Genomic DNA, 21,101 nt, shown 5'->3' on the forward strand with positions numbered 1-21,101 from the left:
GGAGGGGAAAGAAAGCAAAACTAATGAAGCTCAGCCTTTGATCTTGGCTAATCAAGGCATTTCACGAGGTACTTTATGATCATGTAGTACTCAGTTCCTAATGAAAATGGTTTAAGTATGATTTTACTGGAGAGATCTAAGAAGCAACCATTTAGGGAAGCAAGCCAGATATTAGGTAACTCAAGACCACTCAGGAAATCAAAACAAAGTTACAGCTCCATTAGCCAAGTGTAATGTTTTTGGAGGGAAGGCAAAGGGGCCCAGGTAGCCTGAAATTTTCCCTGCCTTCATTCTCCCCACGGAAAATATCAAGTACATTGCACGTTCTGGGGCATCTTAATCCCTATTCTTAACCCTTATGCAAGCAGGGCTACAAGTCTTTTACCACCTTTGCACACTAGCACTCAGCTGTTTACCTTAAAATAATTTGCCTTTCCACTCTTGGCAGAGTCTAACTTGCCAGATGGACACTTCATTGAGTGTACATGTTCTGGAAGGAAGGAAATGTCTCTCGGGATGTGCCTGATGGAATACAAAGATGTCCAGTGTATTACTCTACATTTCAATAGCACTTCATATTTGCAAAGGGCTTTATCATAATGCTTTATTAGTGATTGCATAAAACAACCCAATGAGGGAGATGGTGATGTGTTTGCCATACAAACAAAACTGAGACACATTCAGACTAATTTGCTTCAGCCCACACAGCAAGGATTAGAAATTCCAGACTCAAAGCTACATGTTTCCAGAGCCTCACTTGCTTTAGGTTCTTGGGGGTTGTGGCTATGTGTATACAAGCGCAAACTGATGTTAAATAGCAACTTATAGTGGTACTCTAAGTATCCATGCTAAATATAAACTTTATATAAGGCCCAATAAATACATCGTAATGGAAAGACCATGAAAGTGGTTTGCCACTTTCTTCTTTATTTGCATGATCTCACATTTTTCTGGTTCTCCCATTTGATCTTCAGTGACTCTGGTTATGCCTGCCTTCTCCATTCCCCTCCCAACTGTGAACATCCCAAGGGTCTAGTTCCTGTGTTTCTAATCCCACTACTCTCTCCAGCTTCAAATAACTCCACAAAATTCATAAATCCCAAATTACCAAATTGTTCTCTCTTTTCCAGACTCTTTCTTTTATTCATTTGTTGATTCAATACATATTTCTTTTATCTACCACATCCTAGGGGCACACAACAAATAAATGGTTAAACATCAGAGCTTCCTTTCATCTAGTTCGTGGGCTATCAAGGCAAAGCCACATAGAGAGAATTCCAATATTCTATAGCAAATATTGTAATAATCTTGGCATTATTAGAGCAGAGAGACATTTTGCCCTACCTGGACTGACAAATCAAGGAAGAAATCCGAGAGGAAATAAACTTGTTCCTAATTCCCAGTCCCAATTAATCACTCAATCACTCATATATCTGGTGATTAATTATTTAGCACTTACGGTGTGCAAGTCCAGAGTGAGAACAAAAAACATTACATAAGATACTTATCTGTGTGTGACCTCAAGGATTTTACTATATAGGCAGGAAGAAAGGCATTTCTACAAAACCAGAAGATATCCTCATCACGTTGGTATTTGTCTTCCCTCATGTATCTGACTGAACAAATTTTATCTCCTACCTTCATTGTTTGTTTTTGTTTTTGTTTTGTTTTTTTTGGTATGATCCTAGCAGAAAACTAGTTTTCAAAAAAGTTAGATCCTTAATGGAAAACTTGGTGTGCACTAACTAGTTACCATATAGCTGAAAAGAAATTGTATAGCCTCTTTGAATTTACTTCCTTTTGCCCCAAATGGGATTTACTAATAGTATTAATACTATAAGTATGTCGTGGCAATCAATTTGCAGGGATGCTATTACACAAAGTATTTTTCAAACTGTGGCCTGCCCACCATGTGAATAATGGTTAGATTATTTTTTTAAGATTTATTTATTTATTTGAGAGAGAGAAGGAGAGAGAGAGAGTGCATGAGTGGGGGGAGGGACAGGGGGAGAGAAGCAGACTCCCCACTGAGTGTGGAGCCCCCCACGACCCTGAGATCATGACCTGAGTGGAAACCAAGAGTCAGAGGCTTAACTGACTGAGGCTTCCAGGCCCCGCTGGTTAGATTATTTTTACATTTTAAGTATGACAGATTTATTTTAAATGTTTAAATTAAATTATTTGCAAATACATGAATAAAAGTGTTATCACATCTATTTCAAGTAAGATAGATTGTAAGATGTTTAACAATCTTGAATCTATTTTCATCATATGCTCCAAATAATTCGTACCATGTTAGTAACTGTCAAAAGGCATTGGGAATCAGAATTTTAATTTTATAGGAAAGATTCTAGAAATCATCAAATGATACCTCCTGTTTTTTCAATAGGATAGTTGGGACTTACAGTGGTTTGGTATCTTTCTTAGGGTCATAAAACTGATTAAACGTAGACATGAAGCTCATGTCTGCTGGTTCCTCATGCATTAAACTGTACTTCGTGAATTGAGTCAATTTCTTACTGGAGGCAAATTACTTAGGTCATATTAAGCCAAGGAAAATAAGATCCCATCTGTGGGATATGTGATCCAATGGATTTTATTTCTCTGCTGTTCTGCTTTACTTAGCACCATGTTATACATGAGATAGAGAGGGAAACAGGTTGGTACCAAGAATAATGGACTCCCAGAGGACAAGTATGTAAATTTATCTCCTGTTATGAAGTCCCAGAAGCTCAGATCACTTATTCCTTGGGACTCCATCCATTTCCATCTCCAAATCTCCCACCCACCACACACACACACACCCCAAAGATCCTCTGAATGGTCTCCTGAGAGATGGAAGAGTAGGGATTTATTCAGCACCTCTCGTTCCATACTGGTCAGGGGTTGCCACACAGGGAGGTAATTCACTCACACCTCCACATATGATGCCTGGCGGGGGGGCCACTAAGGGAGTTACACTCTAGTGTCAGGGAAGACCCAGGGTGGAAAATGAGAGATGGGTGGTACAGCTGTAGCATAAACTGAGCCATAACTGAGGCCCATGCTGGAGTGGGGCATGCCAAAATCTGGTGAGAGCAAACAGAAGAGATCAGATCTTACTGTGTCTCATATATTCTCCTGTATGAATATTGACCTAGTACTATGCATCATATATTCTTCCATACAGACCCTAGCAGAGTTCTTAATATGCATCATACACTCTATGGACTGCTTTCTACACATTAAATTCATTTAATCCTCACAATAACTTACAGTGTAGGCACTAGGACTATATCCATTTTGCAGATGACAAAACTGAGGCAGAGAGGTTAATTAAGTTGCCCAGGCTCACACAAGTGGTATCTCTGGGAGTTAAAGGCGGGCATTCTGGCTCCAAAGACCATGCTCAGACTATGTGCATGAGGCAGTGCTTCTGAGGTGAATACAGAAGAGAAATGTTTGACTTCTAAGCTGGTATAAAATGAGTAACTATGAAAGACACACCTGAGTCACTCTAATGAATGTAAAGAAAGGGTAGTGTAAAACTTCAGAGAATGAATTTTGGGGTCAGACAGGCATTGGTTCACTTTTTCAGCCTCTTTCTGGCTACCTCGCACAGACCACTTAACCTTTAAACCTCAATTCTTTCTTCTGTATAATGAACCATATTTATTTCGTAAGGTCGTTATGAGAAGCAAACTTTTTTAAAATGCAGAGCATACTCAGTAAGTCCTTAAGAAATAAATGGTAGCTTAAAATTGTGTATTTTAGGGCGCCTGGGTGGCTCAGTTGGTTAAGCGACTGCCTTCGGCTCAGGTCATGATCCTGGAGTCCCGGGATCGAGTCCCGCATCGGGCTCCCTGCTCAGCAGGGAGTCTGCTTCTCCCTCTGGCCCTCCTCCCTCTCCTGCTCTCTCTCTCTCATTCTCTCTGGCTCAAATAAATAAATAAAATTTAAAAAAAAAAAAAAAAAAAAAATTGTGTATTTTAGGGAATTCTGATTATGTCACATGTCTCTTTTGCTTTTGAAAGAAATGGAAAAGAACAAAGCTTGGTGCTGGCACTCTATGGCTCAGAAGGAGGCAGGCACATTATTTATTTATATACTTGCCTTTTAGTTGAAATTCCTCTAAAATGTTTTTCCTGCCCTTGGCCAACACAAAAAAACAAACCATCCTAACACTGAACAGGACTGAGTTCTCTCTGAAGAACAATCCAGAGGCTTCATAATGTATGGAGTCCTGGAGGGAGTGGATCTGAGTTAGAATCCCAGCTCCACAATTACTAACCTGTTGGGTAATTTTTTTTTTTCTTAATGTCACTGAGTATTAGTTTTTGTATATTTGAACTGGGTATAATAATAATACTTATTTAGCAGGGATGTCCTAATGATCAAGTGATACGAAATAGGTAAAGCAACTGGCCCATACTACATGCCCAACTAAAACTGTCTGGTAGGAAAGAAAATATGGGTCCAAATTCTGTCCAAGTGAAAAAAAATCCTTGCTATGATTTTTTTCCGCCCTTATTATCCTCCTTATTCTATATTAGTGTTTCTAGGGCCAAGGGGGAGGTATCCTCTAAGTATATTTAAGTTGGTATTTGTTTATTAGCCTAGCGAAATGGCAAGTGGCTAAAGAAAATGGGGCTAGTCTGTGACAGAATGGCTAGGTTTGGAGTGGAAAGATTCGTAAATAATAATGGATCAATGCATGCCAATTTAATTGGAATACAATTTTGGGAGAATCATTTTTGAAGCATGAAATGCATTGCCTTTTAAGAACACAGGGTGGCAAAGAACAAATAATCCAGTCAAGAAATGGGCAGAAGACATGAACAGACATTTTTCCAAAGAAGACATCCAAATGGCCAACAGACACATGAAAAATTGCTCAACATCACTCGGCATCAGGGAAATCCAAATCAAAACCTCAATGAGATACTACCTCATACCAGTCAGAATGGCTAAAATTAACAAGTCAGGAAATGACAGATGTTGGCGGGGATGTGGAGAAAGGGGAACCCTCCTACACTGTTGGTGAGAATGCAAGCTGGTGCAGCCACTCTGGAAAACAGTATGGAGGTTCCTCAAAAAGTTGAAAATAGAACTACCCTACAGCCCAGCAATTGTACTACTCGGTGTTTACCACAAAGATACAAATGTAGTGATCCAAAGGGTATGTGCACCCCAATGTTTATGGCAGCAATGTCCACAATAGCCAAACTATGGAAAGAACCAAGATGTCCATCAACAGATGAATGGATAAAGAAGATGTGGTATATATCTACAATGGAATATTATGCAGCCATCAAAAAAACCCAAAAAACAAAAATGAAATCTTACCATTTGCAACAACGTGGATGGAACTAGAGGGTATTGTGCTAAGCAAAATAAGTCAATCAGAGAAAGACAAGTATCATATGACCTCACTGATATGAAGAATTCTTAATCTCAGGAAACAAATTGAGGGTTGCTGGAGTGGTGGGGGGTGGGAGGGATAGGGTGGCTCAGTGATAGACATTGGGGAGGGTATGTGTTATGGTGAGCTCTGTGAATTGTGTTAAGACTGATGAATCACAGGGCGCCTGGGTGGCTCAGTTGGTTAAACGGCTGCCTTCGGCTCAGGTCATGATCCTGGAGTCCCTGGATCGAGTCCCGCATCGGGCTCCCTGCTCAACAAGGAGCCTGCTTCTCCCTCTGACCCTCCCCCCTCTCATGTGCTCTCTCTCATTCTCTCTCTCTCAAATAAATAAATAAAATCTTTAAAAAAAAAAAAAAGACTGATGAATCACAGACCTGTACCTCTGAAACAAATAATACATTGTATGTTAAAAAAGAAAAGAAAAGAAAAGAAAATAGTAGGAAGGGAAAAATGAAGGGGGGGAAATCGGAGGGGGAGACGAACCATGAGAGACTATGGACTCTGAGAAACAAACTGAGGGTTTTAGAGGGGAGTGGTGTGGAGGGATGGGTTAGCCTGGTGATGGGTATTAAGGAGGGCACTATTGAATGGAGCACTGGGTGTTATATGCAAACAATGAATCATGGAACACTACATCGAAAACTAATGATGTAATGTATGGTGACTAACATAACATAATAAAATAAAATTTAAAAAAATTAAAAATAAAAAAATAAAATGGGAAAAAAAAAAAAAGAACAGAGGGTGGGCCAGAACCAAGTCTTATTGGTAGGTGATAAGAAAATAGAAAAGAGAGGAGTTTTGAGGTAAGGGCTGTACTTGGTCTGTTTTCCAGGAGATTCAGATGAGACACATTTGGCCACAAAATTGCTTCTTGGGCACTATACCTACAAAATTGGTTGAGCAGCAGTTCTTGTAGTTATGAGGTCTGAGAATAAGGACTGGGTCATATCTAAGACTGCTCATCTTTTGTTTAGGTCTTAGTTTGATATTTGGCCAAAGCCAACATTGGACAGGTGCCTAGTTGCCTCCCAGGAGGTGGTTGGATTCAGAGCATAGCATCTGGGTTACAGCAAAGATCACATCAGGGATATTGTGCATGAAATATCCTGGCACTTATCATTATCTAAATCCATTTGGCATATGGTGTAGACTGGCTCTGGGATTTAGAAATGAAGTTGGCATTACTCAATTTCCCATGTAAATTTAGTGATATTATATTAATAGAAATAGCATATATTTCATAGTTCAAGACAAAGGACCACTTCCCAATAATTTCTGGGAAAGCAACCCCTCAGGGTGGGGGGAGTCTCATCCCTGCATATAATCTTCTCATGACTCATGCTCTTCCATGGTAGCCGCCCACCTTCTTCCAACCCGCACCCCTCATCTACACTAATGTATCCTGCCAATGAAGTCACTGTTTTAGAGTGGTACATCATGCTGTTTGTTGGGACTTCTGAGAAATGCTACTAACTGTATCAAGAGTACTATTTCCCAACTCACCCCAAGTTGTGACATTCTGGAGATTCCAAAATGATGTTTTGCCTAAGACTTCCTAGGCCAGAAAAAAATCGTCTATTTTATGCAGAAAGAGAGCAAATACTTTCCCCCTCTTACCGGGAAGCCAATGTACTTTAGGACACTATAAGGGGCCCTAGCAATGTGTTCCCATGATTCTATATTTTATAATACTCACAGCATATATTTAAACTGCAATCAGTCAAGACTACTGTCTCTTTCTTCTACCCCTCTGTCATTTATAACCCTGTGTCTAGTGGTGTTGGAATAGCTAAGGGTATTTGGAGGATCCAACTAAGGGAAAGTTGAAATCGAGGACTCTTTAGCTTGGATTTAGCATGTGGTTTGTAGATATTTCTGTGTTATGATTAATATATTTCTAGCCACCCAGTATAGAAATGGCTTCTAGAAATACTTCTGTTGCCCCATCTGCTGGCACACCATTGTGATATGGAGTTCCAGGCCAGATGATTTAATGTGATATTAATGGGTCGTCTGGCATGCAGAACTAGAATTATATGGCTAGAGGGAAAGAAGAAACAAGTTTGAAATGTATGACCCAGGAGCCAATTCTGGAAAATTCTACCATTTTTTTAAATGTGCAAAATTGCAAGCAGAAGATTTGGGTTTCATCAAAGCCTAGAGAAAATGGAAGCCCTCCACTGTCAGAAACATACTTGATGATGTAACATAGATAATTATAAATGTTCCATATGCTTTTTGTCTTGTACATGTAAATCACCCACAGTGGAATTTATCATAATTCTGTGTTTATAAGGGCATAATTCCAAAAGATACTACAAAGAACGAGTATGTTTATAACTAAAGTTGCATGTTTTATGCACGCTATTGATAATAAAAAGGAATTTTGATCAGTTGTAACAGAGCAAAGGCTGAACTATCTTTCTATTCTATTGTAAAAATCACAAAAATATCCTATGACTAGGTGGGGATCAAGGAGCATGTAGCCAAGAAATGTAGAAAAAAAGAATTATAGAAGTGTCAGACAGTTAAGAAAACAATCATTTTTGTGGATCGTTGGGGAATGTTTTGTAGTGCTTATCAACTTTTTACATATTATAACTTACGGTGGCTCCTTTTCTCATACATAAACATTCACTTGTTTCTTATTCTGTGCTGATAATTTGCATTCATTTCCTTGCAATGGTACACCTCGACTGTAAAATTCCAATATTACAAAACTTAGATCTGCCTCTGCCTCTGGCCGCTGTACCTTTTGTCATCCAGTCCCGGGGTGGCTGTGAATCTTTTGTGCCTCTGTGCCACATGGTGAGCTTCCTTTAAACCGTTCACTCAGCTCCCACTGCCCCTTCTCCCCACAGTTTCCAACATGGTGCGTGGGGTTGAGCCGGGGAACAGGAATCATTCTGACCTCTTCCAAATCCAATAACCTCATCATCTACCTCTAATCTGAATCATTGACCCCCCCAGACCACACCCTTTCAGGCTTTCCCGCCCCAGACAATCAACACATGGGTACCAGGGGAACCTGACTCCTCACACAGATGTGTGGGAATCTCAGCACTGGCTCATGCAGGACTCTTGCGACAGAGCATCTTTTAACCAAGGTAACGAAAAGAGGAAACAACTGTGTGGGTGTGAGAACCAAAGTTCTTAAAAAGTTCCCAGGAACAAGTTTAGTATTATATAATGGGATCCTGTAATGAGATTTAAGAAGACTCTCACTCTTGGTTCCTGAAAGGTTCTTATAATGTTTCATATGCTGATTCTGTACTTCCGTGAACCTAACAGAGAGCCTTCTTAAATTTTCGGCTCTAGCCCTTTCTCTTACCTCATCCTACTCTGAGCCCTGAAGTAGTGACCTGGTAGAGACTCCAAACAGAGACAGATGCCCTCTACTTGCCTTAACTGACTGTCATTTGGGGTGGGGATAATTTATGGTGACCTAAACATTCATGATTGGCATGGACAATTTCACTCCTTAGCCATGTTCTTGCTGGCACAGGTCTTGATAATTCATGGGCTGGTGGTTCTCCATATTCAGTGTGCATGGAGAATCCTGCAGGATGCTAATTTAAAAGTGTAGATTACAATCTCCTACCCCAGAAGTTCTGATTCAGTGATCCTCAGAGCACACTTTGAAACTCACTGCTTTAGTCCTCCTTAATGTCAGCTGCATGTCCTTTAATCAGCTCTGTGTGAAAATACAACAGGAACTTGTGGCAGAGAGCTCATTACAGGGTCACCAAACCCTGTTTTGTTTTCTTTCTAGAAACACAAGCCACAACTCCCACCTGCCTTGAGGTCAGGTGAAGCCATGGGACTGATTTCTGGGCAGGAGTGATAAATGTCACATCTGGGTCAGGTTCATAAGACTGCCAAGGGGATCCTCTATGCTCTCTTCCTTCTGTCATTGAGCAACCAGATGCAGAGCATACAAGGGCCAATCTAAAGACACAGGACATGAGAGAAACCACTGAATGGAAGGATCCCACATCTCTGACTGACTGTGTGGAGCAGCTTCCCTGGATCCAACATGATCTGGTCTATAATGTGAGAGAAAACTAAACATTTATTGGCTAAGCCACCAAGATTGTGTGCCCAACAGGTAACATCACCTTCTCTGACAAATATGAAACTCAGTTTTCCCCTCTGATCAAGGTAAAAAAATGTAGTACTTGGCATTAGCATGCTGTATCACCTTTAAAATTTTCCTTTGTATTCAGCGTATTTAAATGTCCTGAAATTCATAGGAGATGACAAAGAAACACATTAGATCCATATTGAAGATGAAGGTGTAGGCTCTAGAATCGGACTACTTGGGTCCGCATCCCAACTCCACCACTTACTAACTGATGCTTGGGAAGAGATATGTAATCTTTCTGAGCCATGGTTTCTCATTTATAAAATGAAGGGGATAATAGCACACTATAACTGGTGATGATATAATGGTAACTATTATTTCTGTAATCATCATCATCATCATTAGTACATAGTTAACATGAGAATTAATATTTATTTTTACTAAGTATATAATAATAATGTAGTTATAGGATATAATAAACTTATTGTATTATTATTACACATCAATAGTAACATTATTGATATTCATAATGTACTAATATTAGTATATATTAGTATATTTTATATAACAACATATTAATATTAGTAATACATGTTAGTAAATATACATTATTGGTATTAGTAAAATGGGAAACATCTTACGTGTATTTTTTTCTTGATCATATTTTCAGGTTTTGCAAATCCAGAGTTTTTATCCCATGTACTGGATATTGATATTATAATTCTAATTATGTTGAAAATACTCTCAGTTAATCCACAAGGTTATTTTATAGCATTTTTTTAAAGAATTAATGTCTTTTACTTTAGTAAATACGTGATCCTATTGAGACACGCTGAGGTATAAGGCAACTAGCCACTGACCCCATAGCTGCACAGAGATTTTTTATGTTGTTAGTTTCTACTTCATGAAGCTATGCCATGATCTGTTCTCCAGGCTTTTTGTATCTGATTAAAGTAAATAAGAAAATGCCTGAATTTTGTGTTAGTCTAAGATATAAACAGATTTCAACAAGATGTCAAGTAAATCCAACAAATGTGCATCTACAATCTTTGCCAATAGTATTGCAAGAGACACTGAAGTCTCTCTTATGAAAAATTTGACTCAGAAAAATTTCATCTTTTAAAAAATTGAAGGGAAAAAAGTGACTCGTTTTACATATCAAAGATAGGCAATCTATATGTTGATACATATTACATTAAAAATGTGGGTGTGTGTATAAAGTTATAATTTAAGAGCTGACAAGAACAGATTTCCTTTTAACTGCTTTATTGAGGTATAAGTAGCATCCATTAAACTACACGTATTTCAAGTGTATCATTTGATAAATTTTGACAAATGTCTGTACCCATGAGCTTATCACCACAATCAAGATCAGAAATATAGCCATCACCCCCCAAATTTCCTTGCGACCTTTGAGAATCCCTCCCTCTTTCTTCTCCCCAAGAATCACTGATCTGTTTTTAGTTACTACAGATTAGTTGGCATTTTCTAGAATTTTATAGAAATAGAATTACGTAGTATGAACTCTCTGTCTGGCTTTTTTCTTACATCATTATTTTGAGATTTACCCATGTTGTTGCATATGTAAATAGTCCATTCATTTTTACTGTTGAGCAGTATTCCATTGTATACATATACCACAATTTGTTTTCCCAACAAATTGGGAGTTGTTCACTCCCAATCACTTGATGGGAGGGATTGTTTCCAGGTTTGTGTTATTACAAAATAAACTGTTATGTATATTCATGTAAGTGTCTTTGTATGGACGTATGCTTTTATTTCTTTTTGGTAAATTCCTAGGAATGGGATAGTTAGATGGTATGGGAAGTGTATGTTGAGTTTTTAAGAAACTGTCAAACGGTTCTCCAAAGTGGTTGTACCATTTTACATTCCCATACACAGTGTATAAGAATTCAAGTTCTTTCATATCCTCATCACTTATGGTCACTGTTTTTATTTTATCCATTCTAGTAGGTGTGTAGTGTTGTGTTTTAAATGTGCATTTCTCTAATAACTAGTGTTGGTGAACATCTTTACAGGTGCTTACTTCCATTTGAATATCTGTGCTAAGGTTTCTGTTCAACTCTTCTGTCCATTTTGGGGGGTTGTTTATTTTTAATGTAGGGTTTCAAAAGTTTTTTAAATATCCTGGATATAGGGGGTGCCTGTGTGGTTCAGTCAACTGGGCTCTGACTCTTGATTTTGGCTCAGGTCATGATCTTGGGGTCATGGGATCGAGCCCCATGTTGGGCTCTGTGCTCAGCATAGAGTCTGCTCATCCCTCTCTCCCCTCCCCCACTTGTGCTCTCTCTCTCTCTCTCTCTCTCTCTAAAATAAATGGATAAATAGAATCTTAAAAAAATTTTTTTAAATATCCTGGATATAGGTCCTTTTTCAGATATATGATTTGCAAATATTTTCTCCTAGTTTGTGGCTTTTCTTTCTCCTCTTCACAGTGAGCATGAGGTTTAGGATTAGTCTTTTAAGAAAATAGGACACTGGCCTTAAGTCAGTTGTTAACAATATGAACTAAAACAGCAATTGTGTGGCTAAAGCATGCCATATTTATTCACATATGATTTCCACAAGGTTTGGTGGCACCCTGGTTATCTAATGGCCTTTGTTGGCATGGGTACCCTTTGTCTTTGACACTCTTCTCATTTTAACTATCTCAGTCTGCCTTATTTATCCTTTAGTACAGTTAGTCATTGAATGCTACCAGAGCATCCTTCCAAATATGTAAATCCAATTACATCATTGTTATTTCTATCTCTGATCAAAAGAGAAATAGCCAGGATTCTGAAGGCCCAGGCCCTTCACCACCTGGTGGTGTGACACTTCAGGATATATGATACACAGAGCACAAGAATGTACATGTGACAGAACACAGCATCCCACAGACCTGTGAGAGAAATGTACAAACCAGTGCAAGTGTCTCTGGTAGAAGGAAACCTAAGAAATGTGGGGTCTACTTACCCCATAGAATGAATAAGGGATCAGGCCTTCATGTGCAAACATGTTCAAACCCTGACTGGGCCACATATCAATTCTGCAAATTTGGTTAAGTCATTTAGTATCTTGGTACCTCACTTTCCTTTTCTAAGATCTTACTCAAAGAATGAGATAATGAGATAATGTATCTAAAACTTACATAACATGGGATCAAATGATACATTTTTTTGTTATTGTCCATAAAACAATCAAAGCAGAACAGGAAAAAGCTGTTTGGATCAATAATTGTAACTGATAACATTACAGAGAGCTTTCAAAATGCTAGGGATACATGCATTGTTATTCCTGTTTTACAGATAAGAAAACTGAGGGAGACAGATTAAAAAAAACAAAAACAAAAAACAACTTGTTCACATTGATACATCTTGAACAAGGACTTTCCCAAAAGACTTTTGACTGGAATGAAATCCATCAAGTAATCTGGTCTACTTATTGTCTGCTTGGTGAATTCTGTGTCAGGGTTTCTCAACACTATCAGTGTGGACATTTTGAGCCAGATAATTCTTTGTTGTAGGAGGCTGTCCTGTCCTTGTACAATGTTCAGCAACATCCCTGGCCTCTATCCACTGAATGCCAGTAGTACCTTTACTCCCAAGTGTGATAACCAAAAATATCTGTGGGCATTGCCAAATGTCCCCAAGAGGATACCATCACCCCTCTTGAGAACCACTTCAGTAGATAAAACTGCCATTCTGTAAGTAGATAGAGTTTGGGCCTTTGTGTAAATGAGTTCATAGCACATCACACTGGACAGTTAATACAATCCCTGAATTTTGTGCCTGAACCTTGTTAAGTTATCAGACTTTGCAATCTGACCCACTAGGATTTCCTGACTATTTAGTGCCTTCTCTTAGAAGAAAATGGAGTTCTCAGTAAATCATTATCAGAAAATGCAGGAAGGCCTGAACTTTTTTTTAAAAAGATTTTATTTATTTATTTGACAGAGAGAGACACAGCGAGAGAGGGAACACAAGCAGGGGGAGTGGGAGAGGGAGAAGCAGGCTTCCCCCTGAGCAGGGAGCCAATGTGGGGCTTGATACCAGGACCCTGGGATCATGACCTGAGCCAAAGGCAGATGCTTAATGAATGAGCCACCCAGGCACCCCAGGAGGGCCTGAAATTTGACTCCCACTTAAGAAATGGAGTTTTGCAGGTGGTTGTCTCCATGGTGCATTCAGGATCCTCTGTCACTGTCATCAAAAGCTGGAACATGTCTTTGGGACACTTTCCTGGCTGGGTGCATCAGTAATGTTTCCAAGCTGTTGTGTACAGGAGGCCAATACATTCAATTCAAGGGAAGAGAACCCTCCAGAGAGCTGGAAGTAGGTCCCTGGGTCTTGGTGGGAGCTTTTGGCCAAAGGAGTCAAAACTGGGACTTCCCTTGGGCTCCGTTGTGGCAACATTTGCAAATGTTATTAAAACATATTTTCTGGGGTCTAGAGGAAGGTGAAAAATGAGACATGTGTCATAAAAATTGCCAGAGGGTCAACTAGGCCCTTGTTGGATTGATTCTGTTATGTAGGCACATCCTGTTGGACACTTGGTTTTTTAAACAAATACATGTAGCCCAAAAGCCTGGGATAGCTTATTCTCCATCATGGATTTGGTCCTTTGTAAAAGAAGAACTGTGGGAACTGAAAATAAAGGAAGCACATTTGGTGGACTACAGTGGTCTGCTTCTTGGGGAATGGGGGTCAGAGTAAGTGGGAAGCTAAAGGTGTGTGTCCCACCAACTATTTGCTGAAGAAAAGATTTTAATGCTAAAAAGGACTTGGTGGTAATGGTAGGACTTGCTGGGTGAGCTTGGGAATGGCTTCTCCTCTGAAACTCACTCTCCTCCCTTGTAACTTAAAGGAGTCTGACTAGGCAATGTCTGATGTCCTGCTAATCAAAAGTTATCAGCAGTGGGGAGCCTGGGTGGCTCAGTCGGTTAAGTGTCCAACTCTTGGTTTTGGCTCAGGTCATGACCTCAGGGTCATGAGACTGAGTCCCGCATCAGGATCCCCACTCAGTATGGAATCTGCTTGAGATTCTCTCCCTCTGCCTCTCCCTCCCATGCTCTCTCTCTCTCCAAAATAAATAAATAAAATCTTAAAAAAATAAAGTTATTGTCCATGCTATGGCTAAAACCTGGGTTTCCTGACTATTTAGTGCCTTCTCTTAAAAGAAAATGGAGTTCTCAGTAAATCATCGTCAGAAAAGAAGTTTCAGCTCATACTTTTAAGGGTCTCATAGATTTGTTCTTGGATACCAATAATTCAAAGGAGGTGTCCTGAGAGCAAGTGAGATGGCTATCCACTGTAACTGATATATTTTCATATCTCCTCCTGAATGCTTCAGAGGAAATACTTTGATATTCTTGGTGCTGAGGAGGGCTTCTGTTGTTCAGGATAGTGGTGGTTCCCTGTCTTTTTGGAACTTATGGCTTGGTGATTAAGAGAATATTGGACAACAAACTCTAGGTTCCATGAACCGTCTGAGCCGGAGAATGCAATGATCAAGGGTAGAGAATATCTCATTTTCTTGAGTTATAATTATTATTCTTTATTTTCTTTTCCTCTCTTCCCCAAAAAGTAAGTTACAGATGAGAGGTGATATTAAACAGAAGAAACTGACATAGGTCTTGGAATAAACTAGGGGCACCTGGGTGGCTCATTTGGTTAAATGTCTGCCTTCAGCTCAGGTCATGATCCTGGGGTCCTGGGATCGAGCTCCACGTCTCGCTCCCCACTCAACGGGGATTCTGCTTCTTCCTCCCCCTCTGCCCTTTCCTCTGCCCCTCTCAAATAAATCAATAAAATCTTTCTTAAAAATGTAAAAAAAAAAAGTCCTTGAATAAACTGTATTTAAATGCAATACTACCATGACTCCTGCTATCTGTATAACCCTGATCCTCACTTTTCTCATTTGCAAAATAGGAACAGCATTTTGCTGGGGCTATTGTGAGAACCAACCATTTAAATGCAATACTACCATGACTCCTGCTATCTGTATAACCCTGATCCTCACTTTTCTCATTTGCAAAATAGGAACAGCATTTTGCTGGGGCTATTGTGAGAACCAAAGGATGCCTCTGGCCTGTAAAATGTGTACTAAACCAATAGTCTCAGAACCATGGGACAAATGAAAAGTCAATAGCAAAAGGGTCACTAACCGTTTTAGGCAGGAGAGACGTTCACAAATATTGGAGAATATTGGGTTCATGTAATTTGCAAAACCCAGGCAATAGCTGTCTCCATAATGCCAAATACTTTAAAACTTAGAACTTTATGGAGAGCTAAATTTTAATGTTTCCTTGCAGATGTTTGGCATTGTACAGACATAACCAAAGAACAGTTGGAGTATTTGCTCTTATTATAACATATTCTTTGTAATCGGTCATTGCACATCTTCTAAATTCTCTCAGACAAGTGGGATAATGATGACCAAAAGCACCTGAAGCTATTCTGTTTTCCATGGACAGTTTTAGATCTGGCACAGATCTGGGAGGTATGAGAAATATAAAATCTAACCCTGAACATTTCCAGGACTCCATTTTAACATTCACTCATTCAAAAACAATTTATTGAATTCCTGCTATATGCCAAAAACAGTGCCAGCACTAGAGAAAGCCTAGTCCTTGCCCTTAGAAGGATAATTGTCTAATGGACAGAGCTATTAATTAAGTAATCAAACAAGCAAGCACAAGAGTCCAGCTATGATAAAGTCTTTTATCAAGAAAGCCATGGTGCTGTGAGCACACATCATAAGGATTGGACTTCCTGATGGCTTCTCTGAGAAAACAGGATTCATATCTGGGAGAAGATAAAAGAAAATTGAGTCAGGTGGGAACGAAGAAGATTCCAGGCAGATGAATGTATTCAGACCCTGTGTTATGAGTGAGTATAGGAAGCGTATAAAACTGAAGGAAGTCTCTGTGGCTAGAGAGGCTCAGTGACAGGAAGACTGTGGCAGTGAGTCTGGACAGTAGGTGACAGTAGGTGGTGGCTGGTGTAATTCAATCACATAGGATTGTTTCAGCTTTAGTAGGAGCCAAATCCTCCCCATTACCCTAAGGGCAATGGGAAGACACTGATGGTTTTAAGGCAGAGGAGATGAATGATCAGATTTATGCTGCTTGGAAAGGCTGCTCTGGCTAGTTGGTGAAGAAAAGATTTTGGATGGAGGCGAGTAGAGAGCATGCAGGGAACCAGTTAGAATCTACTGACATTTACGTGGAAGAGAATCATAGCTCAGAATGCTGTTTTGTTTGAGATCGAGAAGGAAAATGCAAATATAGGAGAGACACAGGAGATGTGAAATCCACAGGACGTGGTGTGGACTGACCATGACTGTGGGCTAAGTCAGAGAGGCTTCTGGTTATGCAGCCAGATCTAGAGTGGACCCTCTGTTGCCACAAGGATATGAGATAAGGAACAGGCTCAAGAGTATTAGAAAACCATAAATTATGTTTTAGACATATTAAGTTTAAGAAGTGTTTGGGATATTGAAGAGGAGATATTCAAAAGGATTCTGGAGGGGCGCCTGGCTGTCTCAGCTGGTGTAGTGTGTGGCTCTCAATCTCGGGGTTCTGAATTCAAGCCCCATGTTGGGTGTAGAGATTACTTTAAAAAAATAAAATAAAATCATAAGAATTCTGGAGATGAGCCCAAACCAAAGTAAAGGTTTCTCCCGTATCACTACACTGGAGAAAGTGAACCGTGGTACCTGTAGGAGGCATGTGGATGAGAGATGGGTATTGGTTTCTAGCCAGCCAGCTCTACCTCCAAGGATGAGCAGGGAGCCGGGTGCTGAGCCTCATGAAGAGGCTTGGATGGTCTAGGCATTTTCTGGGACAACTACTCCCATTTCTTGTGTCATTCCTCCTGCTTTCTTTTAGATTCACAATTCTAGCGGCCTGTTCCCTGAGATTGTGTGTGCCTGGGGCACCAGGGGGAGGGCAGTGTGCAAGGAGAACCAGGAAGACCGTCCCACTTGCCTCCAGAAAGGATGTCTCTGATTCAAAAGGTGTCCTTGCCATTCAGAACTCATAATCAAACACAGGGCTCTTTGAGGGTGAGAGTGAAGTAAGATATAAGTGGCCTGCTGAAAGGAACATGTGCGGAAGAGGGAGTCTAGAAAAGGTTATTTTTCCTTCCCTATATGGGAAATTACTTTATCCTGATTCGAGGAGAAAGAACAAACTGAAAAGCACTATTTGAGAGTGACATTTTTTATTGAAGTTACAAAACCTACATCTCATCTAATAGATAAGCTCACTTCCCACTCGCTCACATTCTATTGTTATTTAACCATATTCACTCCCCCACCCATTTTGAGAAAAAAAAAATTAAAGTGCATCGGTGTGATATCCTTCTCCCCACTGCCACCCCCTGTTATTTCCTTCATGGAAAATATAAACTGTCCCTTTTAGCAAGACTGAAGGGTCTTTATCTGTTATCTGTCACTGACACTTGAAAAGAAAGGTAGCTGGAAACGAAATATCTTATTTCAATCGCTCATAAAATTTCCCTCTTTCTGTTTGATAAGCATTCACTTTGTTTTACTTGAAGTAATACTTCACATGAACAGGGAGAAAATGCTGAAGCAAAGGAGAAGTTCTTCTATTAAAGGGTTTGCATGATACTTGAGATTGGCTTGCTTAACATCTTTTCCATCCTCCTCGGGTGTGTTTTCCAGGCTCAGAGGCTGCAAAGCTGGGTTCCAGATGTGATTTAAGTTCTGCCAATTGGGTGCAGTGATTGGCAGCGAAACTGAATTCCCAATGGAATTAAGTACGGAGAGAGGCGGCAGGATGCAAGACACTCGTTCCGCTTGTGCAATAGAGTAGACCCAGCATCGCTCTGGGTCTAGAAGTAGTTACTTGTCTCGTGACATCGTTATCCTGAAGGCAGGCGTCATTTCCAACTCTCAGCTCCTGCCTGGACTAGAGCTTGACATCTTGACAAGCCAGTCTGCGGTGTTATCCCAGAAGTCAAGGCTGGAGGCACAGCTGTTCCGGTCCTTTCAGGAATTTGGAAAATACCTTGAAGTACCTTATTCTCTGTGGAGTAGAGCATAGTCGTTTGGCAGGTACACTCTGGGACCAGAATAGTTGGGTTGTAATCCCAGCTCAGCTAATCAGTAACTGTGTTACTTCGGGCAACTCTCTAAACTTCAGGGTTTCATCTGAAAAAAATGGGGAAGTCACTTACTGCCAGGGCTGCTGTGAGGACTGAATCAGTGCGTGTACACAACACACTCAGAGCAGAGCCCCGGGACACAGGAGGTGCTCAATACCTCTTAGTTGTTACCTCGATCAAGTCCTTTACTGCTTACAATAATGAAAGAGTTTCCTTCTTCCTGCGTCTGAATCCTCACTGATGATACAAAGTGCATTCAAGTTTGTCATCAATTGTGCAACTCTGGATGAATTGCATTTGTAGTTACAAGGTTCACAGTCTCAAAGATGAACTGATTTTGATGGCCAACTAACTGCACTTGAATACTTGCAAAATATATTTCTCCAAGCCCTGAAATATACAAGAAATATTAAGGAAATAAGTGGTGAGAATAAAAAGGTAAATGCAGTATTTTGTAGGATAATAAGGAAAGAAAATGAGTTTTTTTCCTCATATATTTGATCTTTTAAATAGATACCCTCAATTTTCATGAAATCCACATGGAAGTTATGATTTACACTTCAGCACCTACAATTGGAAACAATATTCCAAAGTGCCACCATTTCTCCCCTTTGTAAAATATTTATTCATTTCTACTTGGTACATGCTGCCAGTTGCAGGAAGCATTTAGAAGCAAAAGAAGGGAGTTTATGTAAAGTTGCACCTAAAGATTATTCTGGGTCATTAAGAACTAGAGTAAGAACAACAGACAAGCAGCTGAAGGGACTTTCCTCTCCCTTTTGAGAGGTGACTTGTGCTTGATCAAGATCAGATAAAAAGGAAAAGAGTGAACAACATTAATAACAGTGCGTGCTGTCTACTTTAGGCTTACCATTGGCCAGGCCCTGTCCTCTGAACACAAACAAGATTCCTGTGAGGCAGTATTATCATTATTATCCCCACTTTACAGATGAGAAAACCAAAGCACAGAGTCCCACAGTTACAAGGGACACAGAGTCAGGGCTGAACACAGGACATATGCAGTACCAAAGTCCACACATTTAATCTCTGCATCTTACTGCCTTGTATTATTAGAGTAGCCTTGCCATTTATTTTTTTTTAAAGATTTTATTTATTTATTTCAGAGAGAGAGAGTGAGAGAGAGAGCACAAGCAGGGGGAGAGGGTTCAGGGGGAGAGAGAGAAGCAGACTCTCCGCTGAGCAGGGAAGACCGAGATAATGGGCTCAATCCCAGGACCCTGAGATCATGACCTGAGCCGAAGTCAGACACTTAAGACAGATGTTTAACCCACTGAGGCACCGAGGCGCCCCACCAGTTTTTCATCTTTAAAGATTTTTTTTTATTTATTTTATTTATTTATTTGACAGAGAGAGAGATAGCGAGAGCAGGAACACAAGCAGGGGGAGTGGGAGAGGGAGAAGCAGGCTTCCTGCCGAGCAAGGAGCCCGATGTGGGACTCCATCCCAGGACCCTGGGATCATGACCTGAGCCGAAGGCAGACGCTTAACGACTGAGCCACCCAGGCGCCCAGTTTTTCATCTTTAAATCTAAGATAGAGTTCCCAATATATAGGGACCCATGCTCATCCCATGCAGGACAAAGAGAAGGGACAGTCTGGAGATTAGGGGTAGGCAGCCACAAATCTCTTTTTAAACACAGCAGAAGCCAATTTCCTTGTTTAATTGTGTGTGAGTTGTAGCAGTTTATAAACTATGACGTATTCAGCCATCCATACACAGGTAAACTGCTCAAAGTGAAGAGTGAAATTACATCTGTCTTCTCACAAGTCATGTGTCTTCTGAAATGCTTTTCAAACTAATTACTGTAGGTAGAGACAAAAGAGCTTGAGTTTCTCAGGGTCTGATCTTCATATTTCCAACACATGAAAACATCCTGACATCATTGTTAGGTATTGATGCTTATTACCAGAGAAGAGCCTATAATTTTTCATCATTTGGCAAGTGTTCAGGTATTGCTAACCTTCAAGTTTTAGAAACTAAGCAGGTATTTTCTCATGAAAATATATATGTTTATTATTATGAAATGGAACGAAACTTCTATTAGCATGTTGGGCTGCATTTATATAATCTTAATTATTTCTCTTTTCTTCCCTATCCAGTGGAGACCTTAATTAGGTACTATGAAAAATATTTTTGAAATTCTCATTTTGCTTTTCAGTAGTAAATAAAGGCCCTCTTTGAAATCACACACACACACACAGCCATCATACCTTATGAAGGGGATATATTTCAGAAAATATCGTTATATAAAATTCAAAATAATACAAAACAAATTCTTATAATGGTCATTTGCTCTGCATATTTATCTGAATCACTTGGTGTATCAATTTTAAATTACATAAATGTTCATACTTTTTTCAAGATATACCAATAAAATGAAGCTCTATTAATATCTACATTGCCTTATTGAAAACATTTTAAATCAAATTCATATCAAATATGGAAACAAAAAACA

The 21,101-nt window shown here is 39.7% G+C and overlaps 1 pseudogene; it reads left to right on the top strand.

Annotated features, from left to right (window-relative positions):
- Positions 1-21,101, top strand: part of LOC110579170 — a 129,848-nt pseudogene that overhangs the window by 93,758 nt on the left and 14,989 nt on the right.

This window comes from Neomonachus schauinslandi, chromosome 4 (genome assembly GCF_002201575.2).
Source record: "Neomonachus schauinslandi chromosome 4, ASM220157v2, whole genome shotgun sequence".
Classification (NCBI taxonomy): Eukaryota; Metazoa; Chordata; class Mammalia; order Carnivora; family Phocidae; genus Neomonachus; species Neomonachus schauinslandi.